Genomic DNA, 19,986 nt, shown 5'->3' with positions numbered 1-19,986 from the left:
GAAACGATCAAAATAATAATAAAAAGAAAAAAGATATAAAGTATCTACTATACTTTAAAACCAAATTTGTGTTACAAGTAATCATATTAAAAACTTTTAATAAATGACAATTATTTATACGACCAGATATTTGGGGAAAAAATTTATAATGACAACAATTTTAATTATAAAAGTCAAACAAGTAGGAGTGCTGTAGTCGCGCCAAATGAATTTCACATACACTGTGGCTTATTGTCTTCAATTTTGAAAATTGTAAACACGTATCCTTACATATACATAAATATGTATTGATATATTAGACAGCTTTGATGCTACATGGTGAACAAAAAATCATGTGAGGAAATTCAAGATATCATGACTTACTTAAGATAATTTTTCTTTAAAAATTTTCTCAGGGTTCTTACTACACAAGCTGTTGAAGATGAGATCTCATCAAAAAAATTAGATCAATTCACGGTTACCGAAAGGCTCTGATCTTTCTCCCGCGCAAGTTGTATACCCACCACCGCACAATGGGGGAACTGAAAAAAGTGGAAATAAATCTGTAACTTCTAAACGGATAGTCCGATTTTAAGGAGGTGCTAATAGATTTAAGTTTTGAATTATAGCTTAAAACTCTAAGGGAATGCCGAGCCACAATTCCCCAAATTGGGGCACCTAGAATTATATCAAAAATTTAAATGATGCCAAATTTTTGCTCTTGATTTGAAAAACATATGGAATCTACTAGAAGAGATCTACAAAAAACATTGCTATAGCGATATATTATCTCTTATATTTTACGAGTTATTTGCATTTGAAAATTAAAATTTAAGTTTTTTTACCTACCTTAGACAGCTTTGTTGCTAATAACGGATACAAATTTTAGAAGACAACAAATTTATTAATATTCTTTAGAAATAATTGCCTAAAACCCTCTACTGAATAAGAGCATTTAAATTAAAAAAAAATTAAAAAAGTAGTTTTTTGCGATTTTTTTTTGGAAAAAAGTAGTTACGTTAATGTTTAGTTATACAGAAAATAAAAACAAAATAAATAATCTGTTTATATTTTTCTAAAAGTTAACATTTTGGGAAGTCAAGTGAAAAAAATCTATTTCAAAATTTGTATTACTGCGTTGTCCAGAGCCTTCCGAATTAGACCTATTCTTTATGTAAATTTTAATTTTATTTTATCTATTGCATAGCTGCTTTCAAATAATTGAAAAAAGAGGTTTAAACAGGGTCATGATATTGTCATTCCGTTTTCACATTTTGATATATTGCTCTTAGATCACCTAGCAAAGTGCATATGCATATTCTGGATTAAATTCTGAGACGATTGAGCATGCCTGTGAGTTGAAAGCACGATAAGACTATCTAAAGGCAAATGTTGTTTGGAAATGTTTGGTATTGAAAACGAACCAAATTCGTTCACCAGAAATTTTCTGTCTGTCCACCCACCACTAACTGAAAGGTGACGAAGCCTATACGACGAAACACAGATAAGCAATATATAATATTAATAATAAAAAATATAATAAATATTTTTTGACGAAACAGAAGAAGCCAAATAATAATGAAATAAGTAGAAGTGTAATTTCCCTAATTTCATGGACATTTTCCCTTCCCGGAAGGTAATTAATAAATCTTTTCATTCATTCATTTTTACACAGCCACCATATTGAGGTTCTTCAAAGAATGCCAGCATGGTTTAATGTGGATTTCGCTGGTACAAATGCGGTCGATCACAAAGTCTATTGTAATTGAAGTTATGTTGTGTATTTTCTTTGAGGTAATATGTTCATTGTATTACAAGATACATTTCAGTCATCAATGACAATTTTAATAAATTCACGGTTGATATGATTCATGACGTTCGACAATTTGTTAACACTTTAACACCAAAGACCGTCTATAGAAGGTCTTCAAAAATTGCAATTTATTGTAAAATCTGATTTTTTTACGCCATAACAACTATAGAATTATTATTCAGTATAAAAATACCTATAAACCGGTACCAGTTTGGACGCGCTCAATAAATAAATTTGGCAGAAATAACAGGTTCAATCTGAATTTTAGTGAAAAAGTTAAATTCAAATTTAAAAAAAATATAGTTCTTATTTGCTCTATTGACTCGGGAATTTTTTTTGGTAAATATTTGAAATGTAAGCTTTCATATTTGTTTACTAATTTGATTTGTGACTGAACATGTGTTACCAAATTGTGGTTTTTGGAAACACCATCTGCAGACGGTCTTAGTCATTTAGTTGAACAAAATTTAACTATTCTGTTTAGTCTTCTTTACTAATAAGTTAGAAAAATTGTCCTAAAAATTAAGCTGTCATCATTGAGTGATTATGAAATAGCTGATTTGATGTAGTCAATTGAAAATGATGTTGATTTCAAAAATACTGATGAAGATTTCGATGACGATATTGAAGATCCAGATTATCAATGCGATGAAATTATGCCAGAGTGTAGTGCAATTATAGCAGTAGCTAGTAGTTCCAGTTTAAACGAAATGAACTCAAAACAAGAACCATCCACAAAATCGTGTAAATATTGTAAAAAATCTGATACACATACGTTTCGAACTAAGCTTTAAAAAATACCTTATCAAAGCTTAATATAACATATAGGCTATTAAAATTATGTTTTTTATCCTGTTTTAAGCAATAATTTAAAATGAAATTTATAATTTTTGAAATTAAATATATCAACTCAGTTTCAATTGCACAACTCCGATAAGTTTGCGCGTCAATTTAGACTCGCAAACTTGAATTTATTGTGCATTTGACGAATCAGCTGCTTTTGTTTATTTTTATTTATAAGAAATAAAAATCAAAAAATATAAAAATTTTGTGCATGTGAAAATTGTGTAACTTTGGAACAGAATGATTGGATTAAATGGCATTGTGTCTGAAAACATTAACCAACAGATAGAATATAAACAAAATCTTCCAAACTATGTATACCACCATTTGTTCCAAAGATTTAATTTTCATTCAACATTTTTCAAATTAAAATGTATGCAATTTGAACAAATTTTTTTAAAAGCTTTTGTTGAATTTATTTTTATTTGGCATTTTTATCAAATATAAATTTTCTGTATAAACTTCTGCACAAAATTGAAAAGGTGAGTTCATGAAACACGTCGCGCAAATTTTGCACATTTGCACAAATGGGAAACTTAAGCGTTTAAATGAGTACCCTTAATATTTAATTTTTTAACTTAATTGGTATGTTTTAGGCAAAGATTTCAGCGAGAACTAAGCTCAAAATTAGAATGTAGTTTGAAGTAAATTTGACTCTGATTGTTTTTTTTGCTATTATCAAATTGTTTATTGAAGCCGAATATATTTTATTTACAGAATATTTGTATATTGTTCTACTATAAGAGAAAAATCTGTCACGTACTGTATGTCACGTACTATATTAAATTTTACTTATTATAAAATCATTCAAATATTGTTTTTATTTAAATATGATGGATTGTAAAGTAAACATATGTAAAAAATGAAAAGAAAACACAATAACGCCCTACACGATTCGGAAATTTTCGCATATTTCTTCATGTAACTCAAAATTACTTCAGTTTTATGTCACGTACGATATACCCCTATTTCGCTCTATATTTTGAACAACAATGTTTCGTAAGAACTTATTATTTTTTTAAAATATAGTACCGTCAGAATGGAACATAAAGACAAATTAATTTTCAGATACTCTTATATTTTAAAAATCTATTCCACTCTATAGGCGTAGCAATGTCACATGCGATGATATGGAATTGCCCATATGCAAAAATTTATAGATACAAGTGTTTTTAATGCTAAATTTGATTCTGATTAAAAAAATATATGTTGCTAAGTTTAGGTATTAATGTGTTGAAAATAACACACACAAGGGTAACTAATGCAAGTTTTTTTGAGGGTCAGATGAGTTTTAAAAAAAAATTTCTTTGCCTTCTCTATTTCAATGGGGGCTAACCAGGGACCGTAACAATTATGATATTTACAATAAAAATCACAAAATAATTGTTATTTTCTGATTTTTATTTTTTTTTTGTCAGAAATATTTGTCAGTTTTAGATTTTTATTTTTTTTTTGTCAGAAATATTTGTATATAATTGTTTTTTTGTCAGACATACATACATATTTGTCAGGCTATGATTTTTATTATTTTGGTAGATATAAGAATTAATTATTGAAAAAATGAAATCAAAAACTGACAAATATTTCTGACAAAAAAAATAAAAATAAAAAAATAACAATTATTTTTCACAAAAAAAATAAAAATCAGGAATTTAAAAAGCATGTTATTTTATGAAAATATAGTTGAAGACGATCCAAATGGTATGCTTGACATGACTCTCCCATATTTTCTTGTGATGGCTTTTTTCCTTTGAAATTTCAAGAATAATTATTGTTTTCGGTCCCTGGGCATAACATCTGATACAAGTATGATTTATGGCCTGTTTGAGTGAACATGAGGTTGCTGGGACTGTTTCGTTGCTTGTAATAGACGGAATCCTGCTTCACCGAGTTTTGGTTGACAGCGTTTTCGGCTTTGTCTTGTCTTCATGTCACTTCACATAGCTCGTTTAAAGTTTGGAAGTTCCATGCTCCAAATCAGGCATGTTGTTTAGTGAAAATGAAACTACAAGTTATGTGCCAAAAATGTCCTTGATTCCTTATTTATTTTGTTATAGTCAAAAACGTGTTTTGGTTACTGGACTTGTACATATTCAAAAGTACATTAATTAAAAATTTGACATGTATTTTGTTAGAGTGACGAAAACAAAATGCATTTAAATTTTCCATTTAAAATACTCACTAGAGGTATAGAAACTGCTACTGAAAATTCCTTGCTAAAGTTGTTTAAACACTTACAAAGTTTCACAAAGTACATGCATTTAATATAAATCTAATCTACAATTTGTTAATTTGTTTACGTTATGTTTGCTAATAACTTAAATATTGCACTTATAAAAAAGGTCTGCCAGCTAATCTGATGAAATTTTTAAAATTATTAAAAAAGCAACTAAATTAGAAAAAGAAATATTAACTGATTTGTCAATATATTGACAAATCAATAACACACAAATATTGCGTTATATTTCATCCTACGTCAACTGTATTTTCAATCATATGTTGTCGGTATTTCACTTGAAATTTCAAATGATTTAGAATAGTTACAAGAAACCAGCCATGTATTGCATAAAAAATAAACTACACGCAAATATCAATACAGAATTTATTTATTTTTATAAAAATTTTTTTGTTGTAATACATTACATACTTATCAATAATTAAATGCAATTAAAATTGTATCTACCTTTTTTTTATTTTTCTTCTCCTTAATACACGCACTATTTAAAATTTATGTATAAACTTTAGTTTTATTCGCTTAGAAAATTATGCCTGTATATTGCCAACATAGTTGCCAAATGTGAGAGAGTTAAAAATATTAGAAAAAAAGTTTCCTTTGGCTGGTTAACCATAAGTGTCAATCATGTATAAAATTTTTAAATTTTATTTGAAAGCAATTAACGATATGTGTAGCGTATGAAAAACTATTTATTTATTTTTATTTGTAAAAAATTTATATTTACATTTCATTAAATACACTGTCAGAAAAAACAGCGCTTAAACAGGAAATTAAAAATAGTTTAAACTTCAATTAAAGCTGAAAGAAATATTTAAAATTTTTTTAGTTTTAAATAAAAATAAAAAAAGGAAAGAAAAAACTAGTCCATCAAGGTGTTGCTCTAAGTTTTGTATTAAAGTTATGAAAACTTTTTAGCAAAATTATATGCAAATAATATTTAATTATTGTATTTAGTGTTTATAATAAAAAAAATCCAATTACAAAAAACTTGTCAGGGTGGCACGTGATGATTATGCCAAAGTTAAGTTAACTTAACTTAAGTTCAGTTTGTCTTGTCTTGTTGTAAGCAAAATGATCGAGCATGGATTGTAATATTTTATTTTATCTTTTTTTTTTTTTGGTTTACAGGTAAACAGTGATTTACTTCATCAAATCTGATATAATCGAATAAAATGCTTTAATAGCGTTATTGTCGCCAAGCTTAAGTACCATTGCAAACAGGTAAGTTTAAAGTTTTTGTTTTTAGTTAAGGTAAAGAACGACTTTTAAGTCATCTTATATTAAGAGAAGAAAAATTTAAAATATGGTTTGTAAAATAAAGGTCTAAGGACCCAAACATTGTGCGATTTTAAATATTATTGTGAGACTGAATCTAAAACAAATACAGTTAAAGATTTAACCCTAGGATTGGCGGAAAGGTCTTAAGCACTAAGTTGACCACTAGACAATATCGAATGAGCTTTTAGGTAGTTCTTGGTATATGTTATATATAAAGTGGAACTGATTCGATAGACTTAACCCTGCTGTTAGGTTTGGACCATTTTGGTCAATTTTTTTTTATTTTTTATATAAATTTGCAATGGCTTATCGTATCAACTTAAAACGTCTGCTCAGGTATTATTTTTCTATTTTAATGATTTTAGTTAGTTTTTAGCTATATAGGATAACATCGAACAGAAAAAAATTAAAATTTACAAATCTTAGGTTATGGACCATTTTGGTCCATGCGATATATTTTATTCTTTATATGAGTAAAAGTAAGAAAAACAATTATGGCTTATTGTTATTTTCGCAGCAAGATGAAAAAATTGTTTTTCGATTCGATTTGCATACAAATATGTTGGATATAATGCATTTGGCATCACATTTGAACTTACATCAATTGCAAATTCCCCATTTTCTAGTAGCTGAAATGTTTATATCAACTCTTGTAGATGGTACACTATTTGATGGCGAAGCTTTTGTTGAGTCAATAGCTCTGCTGCAAATGGATTTTTAGGTTTGACTGTCCATTTCAAAACGTATTCTTCTGATAGACACATAGCTAACTGGCGTAAAAACTCGGATGTATCATCTATATTTGAAAATACATAATTTTACCATCTATTTACTTTTCTTTTAGTGTTGTAGTAACTAATCGTTTGATCAGCGCCTCCTAAGATAGTTAAAGGAAACTTTGTACAGTTATAATAAGAAACGGTTGCAGGTATCTCGTTATGATTATTGATGGAGCTCATCAATATAGTACCTTTAGTTTTATGGCCGATATATATAGCAAACAAGTGCTGCGATTTCACTAAAAGCAAATGTATATAAAGGAACTTTTTTGGACATAAACAATTTCGGTGGAAGTTTTGTTTTCCCGAAATGTTCCCATATATGTCCGTCTCCTTTGCATCTTACTCAAAAGATGAAGTTATCACCTGTTATCAGGATGTTATAAAACATTGAAAGAAGAGTTTCCCAATTGTCCCATAACTCAAACTTGTCACTACTTTTTTGTTGTCTTCTGTTGACAACATCATCCAAGCTGAGAGCACTTGTATCAATATGTCAAAACTTGCATCAAACTAATCTTCGTTTTTGCCACTGCAATATAAAATTATTATGATAACCTAATTACGTATACACAATACCAAAATCCCAGCAAGAATTAGAACACCAATAAATCTTTCCATTTGCTTTCAAATTTAAGTCTACCACATTTATTCGTATTATCCATGATTATTTTCACACCACAAAGCGTTAAACCTGGTGGTAATGATGTAATATTCTCCGCTGAAGCTCCAATGTGACGTGGTAAAGGAATCCATTGCATTTAGGTTTTCGCTTCATTTTCTTCACCATTGTTCATTTCACATTCATCAATATGACTTTCTTTCAATATTTTCATCTAATATGGACGAAAATGAAATATCTGAATCAATTTCATTTAGAAATTCGGCAATATCACTGATAATATTTCGTCAATTTTCCATTTTTTTTAATTTTTTTTATAAAAATTTATATATTCACTTTTATAAATATTTAAAATGTTTGGTCAAAGAGTTTTATGTAAAATTTTTTATGAAAAATACAAAGAGGACCAAAATGGTCCCTTACCTAAGATTCGTAATTTTTTTTTAACCTAACAGCAGGGTTAAAAAAAAGGTATTGTAAAGTCCAGAAAATTATTATTTGAATAGTAAAAAGCGAGTTTCTAATACTAATGCGATATCCAATAATCACAAATCAAAAATTTTGCTTCTTTACCATGTCGTATATTCAAATCTTTGTTGGGGATTCTACAATGGAAACAGTTGTCCCTTTAGATATTGTTTTTGCATTACACTTGATGCATAAAAGAGGATATATATTTGCAGATATGTAAATTTTGCTGTTTCCATCATCATCATACCGTATTTTGGACAGTGGACGCTTATTCGAATTTTTGAAGAACTGTACTTAGCAGCGAGAGAAAGAAGGACTTTCATCAAATGTTCTGCCTGTGTAGAAGTTTAATTAAGTTTTAAAAAGTATGATCTAGTTTTAGTAGGAATTGTAGGTCTTCTTATTCGATTTTAAGTTATTAAAATGGATCCTACAAATGCTCCAGGGGCTGCGTTAGGGGGGCTCAAAATAGGGTACCTTCGACATCTAAAATTTAACACGTGGCAGTTTTTTGTTTCCCATTCGGTTTTAAAGATTTTTATAATTTTTGAAAGCGATCACCTAGGTCTTGAGTTATAGGTATTTAAAAATTAAAATATTAAAATTTTGTCATACCTTGGTCCGCTTTTATAAAAATAAAGGGCGTAATTTTGGAGGGAATGGATTTTAGACAACTAAATTATCAATAATATACAAAAGATTTTAAAGCAATATCAATTATGGATTCAAAAATAAACGAATTTCAATTAAAAAATTCAAAAAATAGTATATTTTTGGGGTGACTTAACTCTTTTTTTTATTAAAAAACAAGTAAGAGTGCTATATTCGGCCGTGCCGAATCTTATATACCCTTCACCAAATTATACTTCAAAATAAAAATTTTAAATATTTTTAGGTAAACAAAATTTATTTTTTTTCCAAAGTTGTTTTTTTAATTTTTTGGAAAAAAAAAATTTCTAATTGTTATTTTAAATTTTAAATTTTTTTTTTTTTTTTAAATTTAAAATTTTTTTTTTTTTTTGGTAAAAAAAAATTCGGATTCAAAATTTTTTTATCCGATTTTGACCCATTGTAGGTTCAACTTACTATGGTCTTATATGCGTCGTTGCAAATGTCTTCGAAATATCTTTCATTAGATATCCATATTGTCTATGTTAATGTCTTAGTAATCCAAATATAGGTAAAAAATAGGTCAAAAATCGAGGTTGTCCTGGTTTTTTCCTCATATCTCAGCCATTTGTGGACCGATTTTGCTGATTTTAAATAGCAAACTTCTCGAAAGCATGTCTGACAGAATTATTGAAGATTTGGATCCCGAAGATATCTGGGGTCTTCAGAAAATTGATTTCAACAGACAGACGGACATGGCTTAATCGACTCCTCTATCTATAAGGATCCAGAATATATATACTTTATAGGGTCGGAAATGAAAAATGTAGAAATTACAAACGGAATGACAAACTTATATATACCCTTCTCACGAAGGTGAAGGGTATAAAAAACGTTATTTAAGAACATATAACAATTCTACGTTTTTCTGTAAGGTATATTTTTCGAATATGGATGAATTTTGAAAAATTAAATTGAATAATTTTTAAACATACTTTTTCTTTTCTTTCAATAAAAATTTAAAACACATGCAATTCGAACTATTTATTTTAAAGTTACTTTTTGATTTTTTCTTAATGAATAAACTTGGATACATAAAAGTAACAGAATGAGTATGTGAGTAAGGTAAAATAAAAAATACTACATTTGCTCCTTTGATGGTATTTTTGGATTATTCTTTATTCATGGACATAGCTACATTAAAGTTTAGATCAGGAAAGAATCACGAAAAGGTGGAACTACACTGTACCCCAATAAGCATTTTTACTTTAACTCGAGTTGAAAGCAAGTGTAATTCAAGCCTTGAATTATAGTCAAGCAATTGAATTACAGTTGTATTACACTTTATTTCAATAGCATTCTCCAGTAAAGAGGAAACATAAAATCAAGCAATATGTTTTTTGTTTGAAAAATATTTAATTTTTTAAATATTTTTCAAGTTTAAAACGTAATTACACTTGCATTCAGGTCAAATTCCAACAAAATGTCAAGTGCTTGAATTTTTGGGGGTTTGGTGCTTATTCGGACTGTACAGTGTACAGTGGGGAAGAATAAAAATAGTGTTAAAACCCGATGGCTTATTTGCATAGACCTCTAACGGGATAAAATCGCACGATCGACTTTGATAAAATAGTTTTATCATTTGCAACGATTGTTGAACACTATATCCGTCTATGGTAATTTGGAAAAATAAACTGAAAAAATAACAGCCAATTCGACTATGGAAGACACTTTACATGCCAAATCTTTAAACACTTGCATCAGTTGAGAACGGCTGAACCGATTTGGACAAATTTTTTCGGCAAATGCTCATGAAAGTCCAAATTAGGTTTTTTAGGGAAAGAAAAAATTGACCATGCTCACTGTTACTCCCACTTTTTTCGATTTATCTAAAATCAAAAAACGGCTGCACCGATATGGCTAATTTTTGTTTAAATGTTCGTAGTAATCCAATTTAAGTTTTTGCTAAAAGAAAGAAATAACCACGCCCACTTTATTTCGATATATATAAAATCGCAGAACGCCTGGACCGATTTGGGTAATTTTTGTTTAAGTGTTTGCAATATTACACAAAAGTGTTTTACAGAAAGAAAAATTGTCCACGCCTACTAATATGTAAACAAAGACAGTGACATGGCTGAGTTAGTACGGAGAATTCTAACCGTGAATTCACTCAACTTCAAATGTGCCGCTATCTACAACATTGACCAGATCTTTTGAAATGTGCCCAAATGATGAATTTGCTCGAAAGCTGCTATACTCCGAAATGCCAAGATATTATACTTGGAATCAATCGTCAAACAAATTTCAACGGCGGAGACAATGAAATCCAATTCCACGTTTCTCCATTTATTTTCAAATGACGCATTATGTCGCATTTACACAGTCCATCCAAGATACGATAAGTGTTTCTATTTGCGTTTGTTATTAGACAACTTTCGTGTCCCAAAATCATTCCAAGATTTGTGAACTATAAATGGTGAATTGTTTGACACGTATAGCGTGTCAACGGTTACAATTTTTAGAGAATGACACTCATTGGGAGTACACCCACGGATATGCTGTGCTTTCATCAAATGCTCATCAAATACGAACATTCTTTTCCATAATTATCTCAACATGCTTCTCATAAAAACCGACTGATTTGTGGATCAAATACAAAGATGTCAGATGCGAACATCAAATCCAAATTTGCAACTAAGCGAGGAAATTTACTACGAGGCTTTAATATTAATTGAGGACTATTGAATCGACAACAAAAATATGCGTATGAAAGTTGTGAAAGATGGAACAGGTGGAAAAGAAGTGGAAAAATGCTATTTTTCAGTTTTTGTAAAAATTGTTTTTGCAATTTAATATAAAAGAATCGAAATGTGTACGTAATTGTCGTTATAATGAGATATAAAAGACAAAAATTGGTTAAAAGATGTTAAAGTTATTAAAAATTCCCCAGGCCATTAACGTGTCTCAGGCCACTAAAACAAGAAATCTTGGAACAAAATTAATACATTTTAAGAAATATTAAAATAAAAGCTAATTTTTACTTAAAATATATCCTTAGTTACATGTATAAGAGCTTTTGACTTCGTAGGATACTGTTAACCTATTCGCAAGTATTACCAACAAAATTTAATTTCTTGCACTATAGTATCAAAACTTCATTTTAAAATTTTTAAAAATTTAGTTTTTTGATCATCACACTTGGATTTATTGAGCATAAAATAGGGAATAAAAATGTGAAAAGGATGTCAATACCTGCTACAGTATTTCCGTACCTCCGATTTAAATTTTGCGATTTTAGGGAAAAACTAATTTCTTGGCCATATTTTGGAGAATGATACCCTTTAATTTCATTACTGTTATGAATTTTAAGTAAAACTTATATAGAATATTGTAGGCAAGATAATTCTAAACATACTGTGAAAGTTTTACTAAAAGCGGACAACGTTAACCCTTCAATCGTTTATGTAAAAGGTACAATTTTGCAATATTTGGAATTTCTAAATGAATAGCGAATATTGTATATTTTAGTGTCAAATTTAATGAAAGTTGCGCAAAATATACCTCAGTGTCTTAGATTTACAATTAACCCTGAAGAGCAGTAGGGGTAAAAATTACCCTCAATTTGACTATGTTGACCCTCAATTTGACTATGATTTTAAAAGTTACATCAAAGAAGTGTTAGTTAAAACTAAGTCACAGTAAAACATAGCGCTATGCTGGGCTCATCAAATTGTATTTGCAAAATTTTAAGCCAAGCCCACTCGTTGATAACAATTCCATAACAAACATACTCCCAAACTGTTTGCAATAACCTAGTCTATCAGACTGGGGGTTGGGTTGGATTATATTCATGAGCAGCCACTTGTAAAGTAGCTCACTTGGGTCTATTCAAAACTGAACCCCGTGTTTCCATGTTAAACCAACCAGATTCTCTGATTTTGAAATGAATGCGTCTCAGATTCATCTCTGATGAATCTTCTAAACACAAGAGGAAGGGGTTCCAAGAATTCGATCCCTCAAATGTGAATCATCTAAACACAAGAGGAAGGGGTTCCAGGAATTCGATCCCTCAAATGTGTTAGAACTAGGAACATTTTGACAGCATCTACAGTAGTCGGTTAACCGTATGCCCATTCTTCTAGCATATGTTCCTATCATGCAGTGTCCTGCAATAAAATAAACAATTAGCCTTATTTTCTGAAGACGGAATTCTACAAGTCATCGTATACTATCCAGGTCGACCTCGCGATAATACATGTGGATTCATTAGTCAACCTGTTCTGTGCAGTCTGATATAGTTTCTGCTGTAAATCATCATACATTTTACAAGGGCAATACCAGAAAAGGGATCAATCGCCTCCTCAGTCATCACCAAAAGGGCTAGGTCAATTCGTCTGCTATACAATCACCCTGATTTCCATCATGTCCAGGTTCCCATAAAATCGTTATTCAAGAATGTCTCCCTATCTTATTTAGAGATACCGGGCGTTTAACCTAGATGTCGTAAAGACACCCGCCATTCAGTTAACGGCAGCCTTGCTGTCAATAAATGACTATCAGTTGCGTGTTCAATTCCCGCTAGAGACTCTGGTCTATTTTACATCACCAGATCTTGTTAAAATACAATATATAATTGTGGTGAAAAATTAATAAATAGTTTCAAACTACAAATGCGTTGAAACCAAGTTACAAATTTAAACTGCGTTTTATACCGCCAAACAGAAATGTAGGGTCATGCACCAAATTTTTTGTTTTAACAGCAAATAAAAAATACATTTGCAGCGTGTCAAAAAGTGGTCAATTGTTTATAATTATTATAATTGCTTAATTGTTAGTTAACAACATCCACAACAAACAACTGCAACAACAGTTCAGCAACAGTAACAGCAGCAATAATAATGCATAAGTAATAAACAAAACACCAGCCAGGTAACAATAGTCATAAAACACCATTTACAGTTACAGAAATACAAAAACACAAAAAACTAAAGAAACAGCAACATTTCAGAAATATAAATAAATTTATACTTATGTTCACATTAAGCTGAAATATTCATAAAGCAACAGCAAATGACTGAAAACCACTTTGTTCACAAAATGTTCGAACAATACAAGTTGTTGTAAGCAACGCAATAAGGCGCGTAATTTTTTATGTTTGTTGCTGCTGCTGCTGCTGCTGCTGCTGCTGTGAACGCTGTTATTTTGAATATTTTCCGCAATATTTGTCTACGTTATTGTTAATTTTTCGTAATGAATCTGGTTAATTGTGGGGACAAGCCATGTAAACATAATGTTCAATTATTAGACATTATACGGAAATAAAACTAGCAAAAATATCGATTGAGAAAAAGAGAAGAGAAAAAACTAAATGTCAATTTATTTTTATTAAAAAAAAAAAATAGAATTTATTTTTAAATTACACTTAAACTTACTGGAGGTTTAGTTGAAACTAAACAAAATACTTAAGCAAAAAACTTTAATTGCTTAGTTGGAGAAATGTTGTCCCGAGTAATTAAACGAATGATTAAAGTATTGTTAGTTTTTTAAACATTTTTAACTGTTTAAATTGCATATGATTTCTTGTTAGTGGGATGATTAAAGAAAATTATATTGCTGACCGGTATAGACAAATATTATCTATATATGTACAATAGGATGGCTCTTATTTTGGGATTGAATGAATTTCAACTGCTTTCAAGGCCAACAATTCTTCTCCGTCATATAAACACTAAAATGTTGACAATTTGAGCAAAATCTGATCATTTTTACAGGTCGCAGTAGTTGTTGTTGTTTAAAGAAGCAATATTTTGAAAGAAATTAAATGTTAAAAAAATCCAATTAAAAATAGTTCGAGTAGTTTTAATTTATTCACCTATAGATGATTAAAAATAAAAATTGTCTGATATCGACAATATCGATATGAAAAAAAATTAATGAAATTTCCAAAAATTTTGAGCGGATCCATTCATATTTCACCACAGGTCCCATGTTAGGCCCACTTCCGAAATTTGCTTCAACAAGCTTAAAACTTTTGAAAGAGTTTTATTCTCTCTAAACAGATTTTCAGAAGTGGTCCTTATATGGGAGCTATCTTCAGTTATGGAGCGGTCTCCGTGAAATTAAGTCGTGATTTCTTTCTATATTAATTAAAAACTAGCGGATACCGGACGTGTGCTACTTCCATGAAAAATAAAAAAAGTTTTTTTTTTTTTGAAATAAAATGAAATTTTGTTTATCTTAATTCTACCGAAAACTGAAACTAATATATCGGATTTAAAATTCGACAGTTTAAAAAACACATTTACGAAATAGTAAGAAAAATTAGTCCAGGAACCATTATGTTTCAAAAAGTACCGCAGTATGCGTAATTGACCCATTTTACTACATTTTTTGTCCATCGGAGTGGTTGTAAAAAGAAGTACCAAAAAGAGGGACAAATATGTTAAAATTTCTAAAAAGTTCATTTGAAATTTTTTTAGAAGGACTACAATTGTAATTCTTGGATATGGGATACCAAAAACTAAAAAGTACCAAAAACTCGGTGTTCGCCCCTTAAAAGGTCAAAAATGTCCACTTATTTTTTGCATACATTCAGATTATGTTGGACTTTTGGTGTTAACTTTATTAGTTATGGAAATATAGAGATACGATTTTACCAGTTTTTACCCGTTTTTATCCCCTTCAAATTTGAATTTCCAAAAAACCCTTCTTAGTGGATCTAAACATCGGGAGAAGTGCCTACATACAAAATTTAAAAAAAATGCAAATTTTCAAAAGTTTAAATTTAGGAAAAATGTTTGTATGGGAAAATTCGAAAATCGGCTTCACGAATGGGTCTAATGCGTTTTGTTAGGTGTCTAAAATTATCTTCACAAAATTTCCTTTCCAATAAAACCAGTTTGCCGCTAATCGGTTGGATATTTTCAGAGTCTATAGCGGACATATGTACATTAGAGTGACAGCCGATTTTTTTTTAGATTTCAAAGAGTGCCGGGTGGAATATTGTGACACTAGGCGTAAAAAAATTTAAGCCAAATCGGACAACGATCTCTGGACGCGCATCGAGGTCAAAGTTCAGATATATGCAAAATTTTACTATTTATATGAAATAAATAGGTGAAACTCGTTAACTTTATGCATTGTTTTCTAGAAATATGTAGATTTATTTATATTAATGAATATTAAATTAATTTTTTTTTTTGGAAATTAACACGGTATCTCCTTTGGGTCAAAATGAAACTGTATTATCACCAAAATTCTTAAAAAGATTTTCAGATTTTGTAAAAATTTTGATATTAGATTGAATGCAATAGAATCGAAATATGTACGTTATTATCGTTGTAATGAGATATAAATGACAAAATTTCGTTAAAAAATTTTAAAGCATCCAAAGAAAATTCCCTCCAATTCCATCTTTCAGAACTTTCATAAGAGTGTCGCAAGCATATGTTTGTTGTCGATTCAACAGTGGATCGTTTGTTTGTACTGATTCTCTCAAGGCATCGCAATCATATTGATTATCGCGTGGAACATCGGATAAAACCTTGTTCGACATCATCAAGAATATGTTCTCAATTAATTTCAATACCTCGTTGTAAATTTCCTCTCCCACTTTCAAATTTGGATTTGATGTTCTAATACACATCTGATGCAAAATATCATCACACATGACATCTTTGTACTTGCTCCACAAATCAGTCGGTCAGGATTGGAAGCATTTTGAGATTTGTTTTTTTTTTTTATTTCATATTTTATTTATTGTATCTTCACAAAATAATGTGAACTATCAATAATTTGTTCAAATCTTAAATCTAAATATTATTTTTTATTTACGTCTCACCACAGTTGGACGAAAAATTATGTTTAATTTATAAATCCTATCATCAGCGCAGGTCTGTTGGATTCCTTCTTCTTAGTCGGATGTAGCCATTACTTCTCATTAATGTTCGTGCAAGTGGGTTTGGATGAACTTCTAACTTTTTCAAATATGACTTCGCTTGTTTTTTTATTTCATTTTTCACCAGGGAGACACCTAGGTCCTTATGAATATTAATATTTCTCACATACCAAGGCGCTGCTGTTATCATTCGTAATATTTTATTATGGAATCTTTGAATTTTTTCAATATTAGAAGCTGAGGCCGTGCCCCATAATTGAATTCCATAGCACCATATGGGTTTTATTATTGAGCTGTACAGCAAAAGTTTGCAATCTAAACTCAATCTCGAGTTTTTACCAATTAGTCAGTAAATTTGTAGTAATTTTAACTTCATTTGAGTCAATTTCGTATCTATATGCTTTTTCTAGGTAATCCGTCGGTCTAGATGCAGACCTAGATGAGGTATTATATGATTATTTATTAGAATTGGAGGGCACGATTCTCTACGCAATGTGAATGTAAGATGTATAAATTTTTGCTCGTTTACTTTTATTCTCCATTGTTTTAACCACCTTTCTATGTCGAGTATATGGTCTTGTAAAAGTACAGATGCTTCTTGGGGGTTTTCATGAATGGCTAGTATAGCTGTGTCATCAGCAAAAGTAGATATGTGGGTTCGACTGTTTGTAGGCATATCACAAGTATATAGCAAATATAGGAAGGGACCCAGTATACTTCCTTGGGGTACGCCTGCTTCAATAGGCTGTGGTGAACTTATGAAGTCTCCCTCTTTAAGAACGAACTTTCGATGACTTAAATAACTTTCTAGAAGCTTGTGTGTGTTCACTGGTAAATATTGTTTTATTTTTATCGATAATCCTTCATGCCATACTTTGTCGAAGGCTTGCGAAACGTCGATGAAGAGTGCAGAACAATATTTTTTTTCTTCAAATGTCTTGGATATGATTTCTACCAACCTGTGAGTTTGTTCTATGGTGTTAAGTTTTTCTCGAAATCCGAATTGATGAGTTGGAATACAATCAAAATTATTCACTATCGGCTTTAACTTGTGCATTAACAGTTTTTCGAATTGCTTTGATATATTTGACAATAGGCTAATGGGTCTATATTATTCTACTTTACTAAAGAAACTTTCCATTCTGGTGGATAATATTCAAGGCGTAATATAGCATTAAAAATAAACAGGATTGTTCTTAACCCTGCTGTTAGGTTTGGACCATTTTGGTCAAATTTTTTTTTATTTATACCCTACACCACCGTAGTGGGTGATCGGTCCGAATTTCATGGTGATCGGTCCATAATTGGTCATAGCCCCCATATAAGGCCCACTTCCGAAAATCACACAAAAATATAACTTATTGAAATTTTAAAAGAAAAATGTTTTTGCTCTTTTACTTAGTGTAGGGTATTATATGGTCGGGCTTGACCGACCATACTTCCTTACTTGTTTTTATTTAAATTTGAAATGGTTGATCGTATCAACCTAAAACGTCAGCTCAGGTATTATTTTTATATTTTAATGTTTTTAGTTAATTTTTAGCTAAATAGGATAGAATCGAACAGAAAAAAAAATAAAAGTTACAAATCTAAGGTTATGGACCATTTTGGTCAATGCAATATATTTCATTCTTTATATGAATAAAAGTAAGAAAAAACAATAATTACTTATTGTTATTTTCGCAGAGAGATGGACAAATTGTTTTTTCGATTCAATTTGCATACAAATCTATTGTATATAATACATTTGGCATCACATTTGGACTTATATCAATTGAAAATTTCGAATTTTCTAGTGGCTAAAATTTGTATATCACCTCTTGTAGATGCTACTCTATTTGATGACGAAACTTGTTGTTGAATCAATAGCTCGATGCAAATAGATTTTTAGGTTTGACTGTCCTTTTCAACATATATTCTTCTGATATGCACATTGCTAACTGACGTAAAAACTCAGATGTGTCATATATATTTGAAAAGGTAACACTTTACAATCTATTTGATTTTCTTTTAGTGCTGTAGTAACTAATCATTTGATCAGTAGTATCAACGCCTTCTAAGATAGGTGAAGGAAACTAATTTTACAGAAACGATAAATATTGACAAAAAATAACAAATCCTTAGTAGAGTTATAATAAGAAACAATTGCGGGTATCTTATGATTATTGAAATTGATTTCATCTGTTTTGTACATGTTGCTCAGCAATACAATACCTTTATTTTTGTGGCCGATATACGAAACAATTGTTGCGATTTCACTGAAAGAAAATGCGGATGTATATAAAGGAATTTTTTCTAAATAAGAAATTTCGGTGGAATAAGTTTTTTTCCCGAATTGTTCCCATATATGTCCGTTTCCTTTGTAATATTTGTTTCCCTAACTCAAAAGATGAAGAAAACTTATCAGCTGTTGTCAGAATGTTATAAAACATTGATTGAATTGTCCCATAACTTGCCACTACTTTTTTGTTGTCTTTTGTTGACAAGATCATCCAAGCGGAGAGCACTTGTTATCATTTGAAAATTATCCAATCTTGCCTCAAACAAACCACACAAATCTTCGTTTTTGCCACTGCAATATAAAATTGTTATGATAACCAATTTACGTATACATAAGACCAAAAGACCCCAAAAAGAATTAGAACACCAATATATGCCCGCAAAGTGGAATTTTTTAAATCTTTCCATTTTCAAATTTAAATCTTCCATATTTATTCGTATTTTCAATGATTATTTTGATGCTAATGATATAATATTCTGTACTGAAGCTCCAATGTGACGTGGTAAAGGATTTGCAATCCACTGCATTTTGTTTTTCGCAATGTATAATGCATTTACACTATAATATACATCATTTTCTTCACCATTGTCCATTTCACATTCACCAATATGACTTCTCCACTCTGAATATTTTCATCCAATATTGAAGAAATTAAAATATCTCAGTCACTTTCATTTAGAATTTCAGCAATAGCACTGAAAATATTTGGTCGATTTTCCATTTTTTTCTTTTTTTTGTTATCTACATTGATATATCCACGTCCATAAATATTTAAAATGTCTGGTCAAAGAATTTTATGTAAAATTTCTTATGAAAAATATAAAGTGGACCAAAATGGTCTCTTACCTAAGATTCGTAAGTTTTTTTTAACCTAACAGCAGGGTTAATGCAATTTGGGGTAGCTCGAGGAGCATCTTGTTACTGATTTTATCAATACCAGGTGATTTTTTGGAGTTTAAATCAACAATAGCCTTCTCAAAACGTAGTGGTTCAGCTGCAGTAATATGGGGTAAAGTAGGTGGTAACTCTATTATGTCGTTTGACTCGTTTGGGGAAAATACATTCTTTAGATGACTAACAAACAGGTTTCCTTTTTCAGTATCGTTTCTCGCTCTTGAGATAATTATCGAAAACAATGTTCGTATTTCATGAGCCTTTGATGAAAGCACAGCATA

At 30.1% G+C, this 19,986-nt stretch overlaps 1 long non-coding RNA gene across 1 annotated transcript in view; it reads left to right on the top strand.

Moving 5' to 3' along the window:
- Nucleotides 1–5,997: 5,997 nt before the first annotated feature.
- Nucleotides 5,998–19,986, top strand: part of LOC135962361 (uncharacterized) — a 131,854-nt gene continuing 117,865 nt past the window's right edge. The window contains exon 1 of the long non-coding RNA XR_010576647.1: nt 5,998–6,092. This is a non-coding gene — a long non-coding RNA (uncharacterized LOC135962361). The remainder of the gene's footprint in view (nt 6,093–19,986) is intronic.

This window comes from Calliphora vicina, chromosome 1 (genome assembly GCF_958450345.1).
Source record: "Calliphora vicina chromosome 1, idCalVici1.1, whole genome shotgun sequence".
In the NCBI taxonomy this organism is placed as follows: domain Eukaryota; kingdom Metazoa; phylum Arthropoda; class Insecta; order Diptera; family Calliphoridae; genus Calliphora; species Calliphora vicina.
Note: the sequence above shows the minus strand (reverse complement) of the source record. Positions and strands in the feature narration are given on the sequence as shown.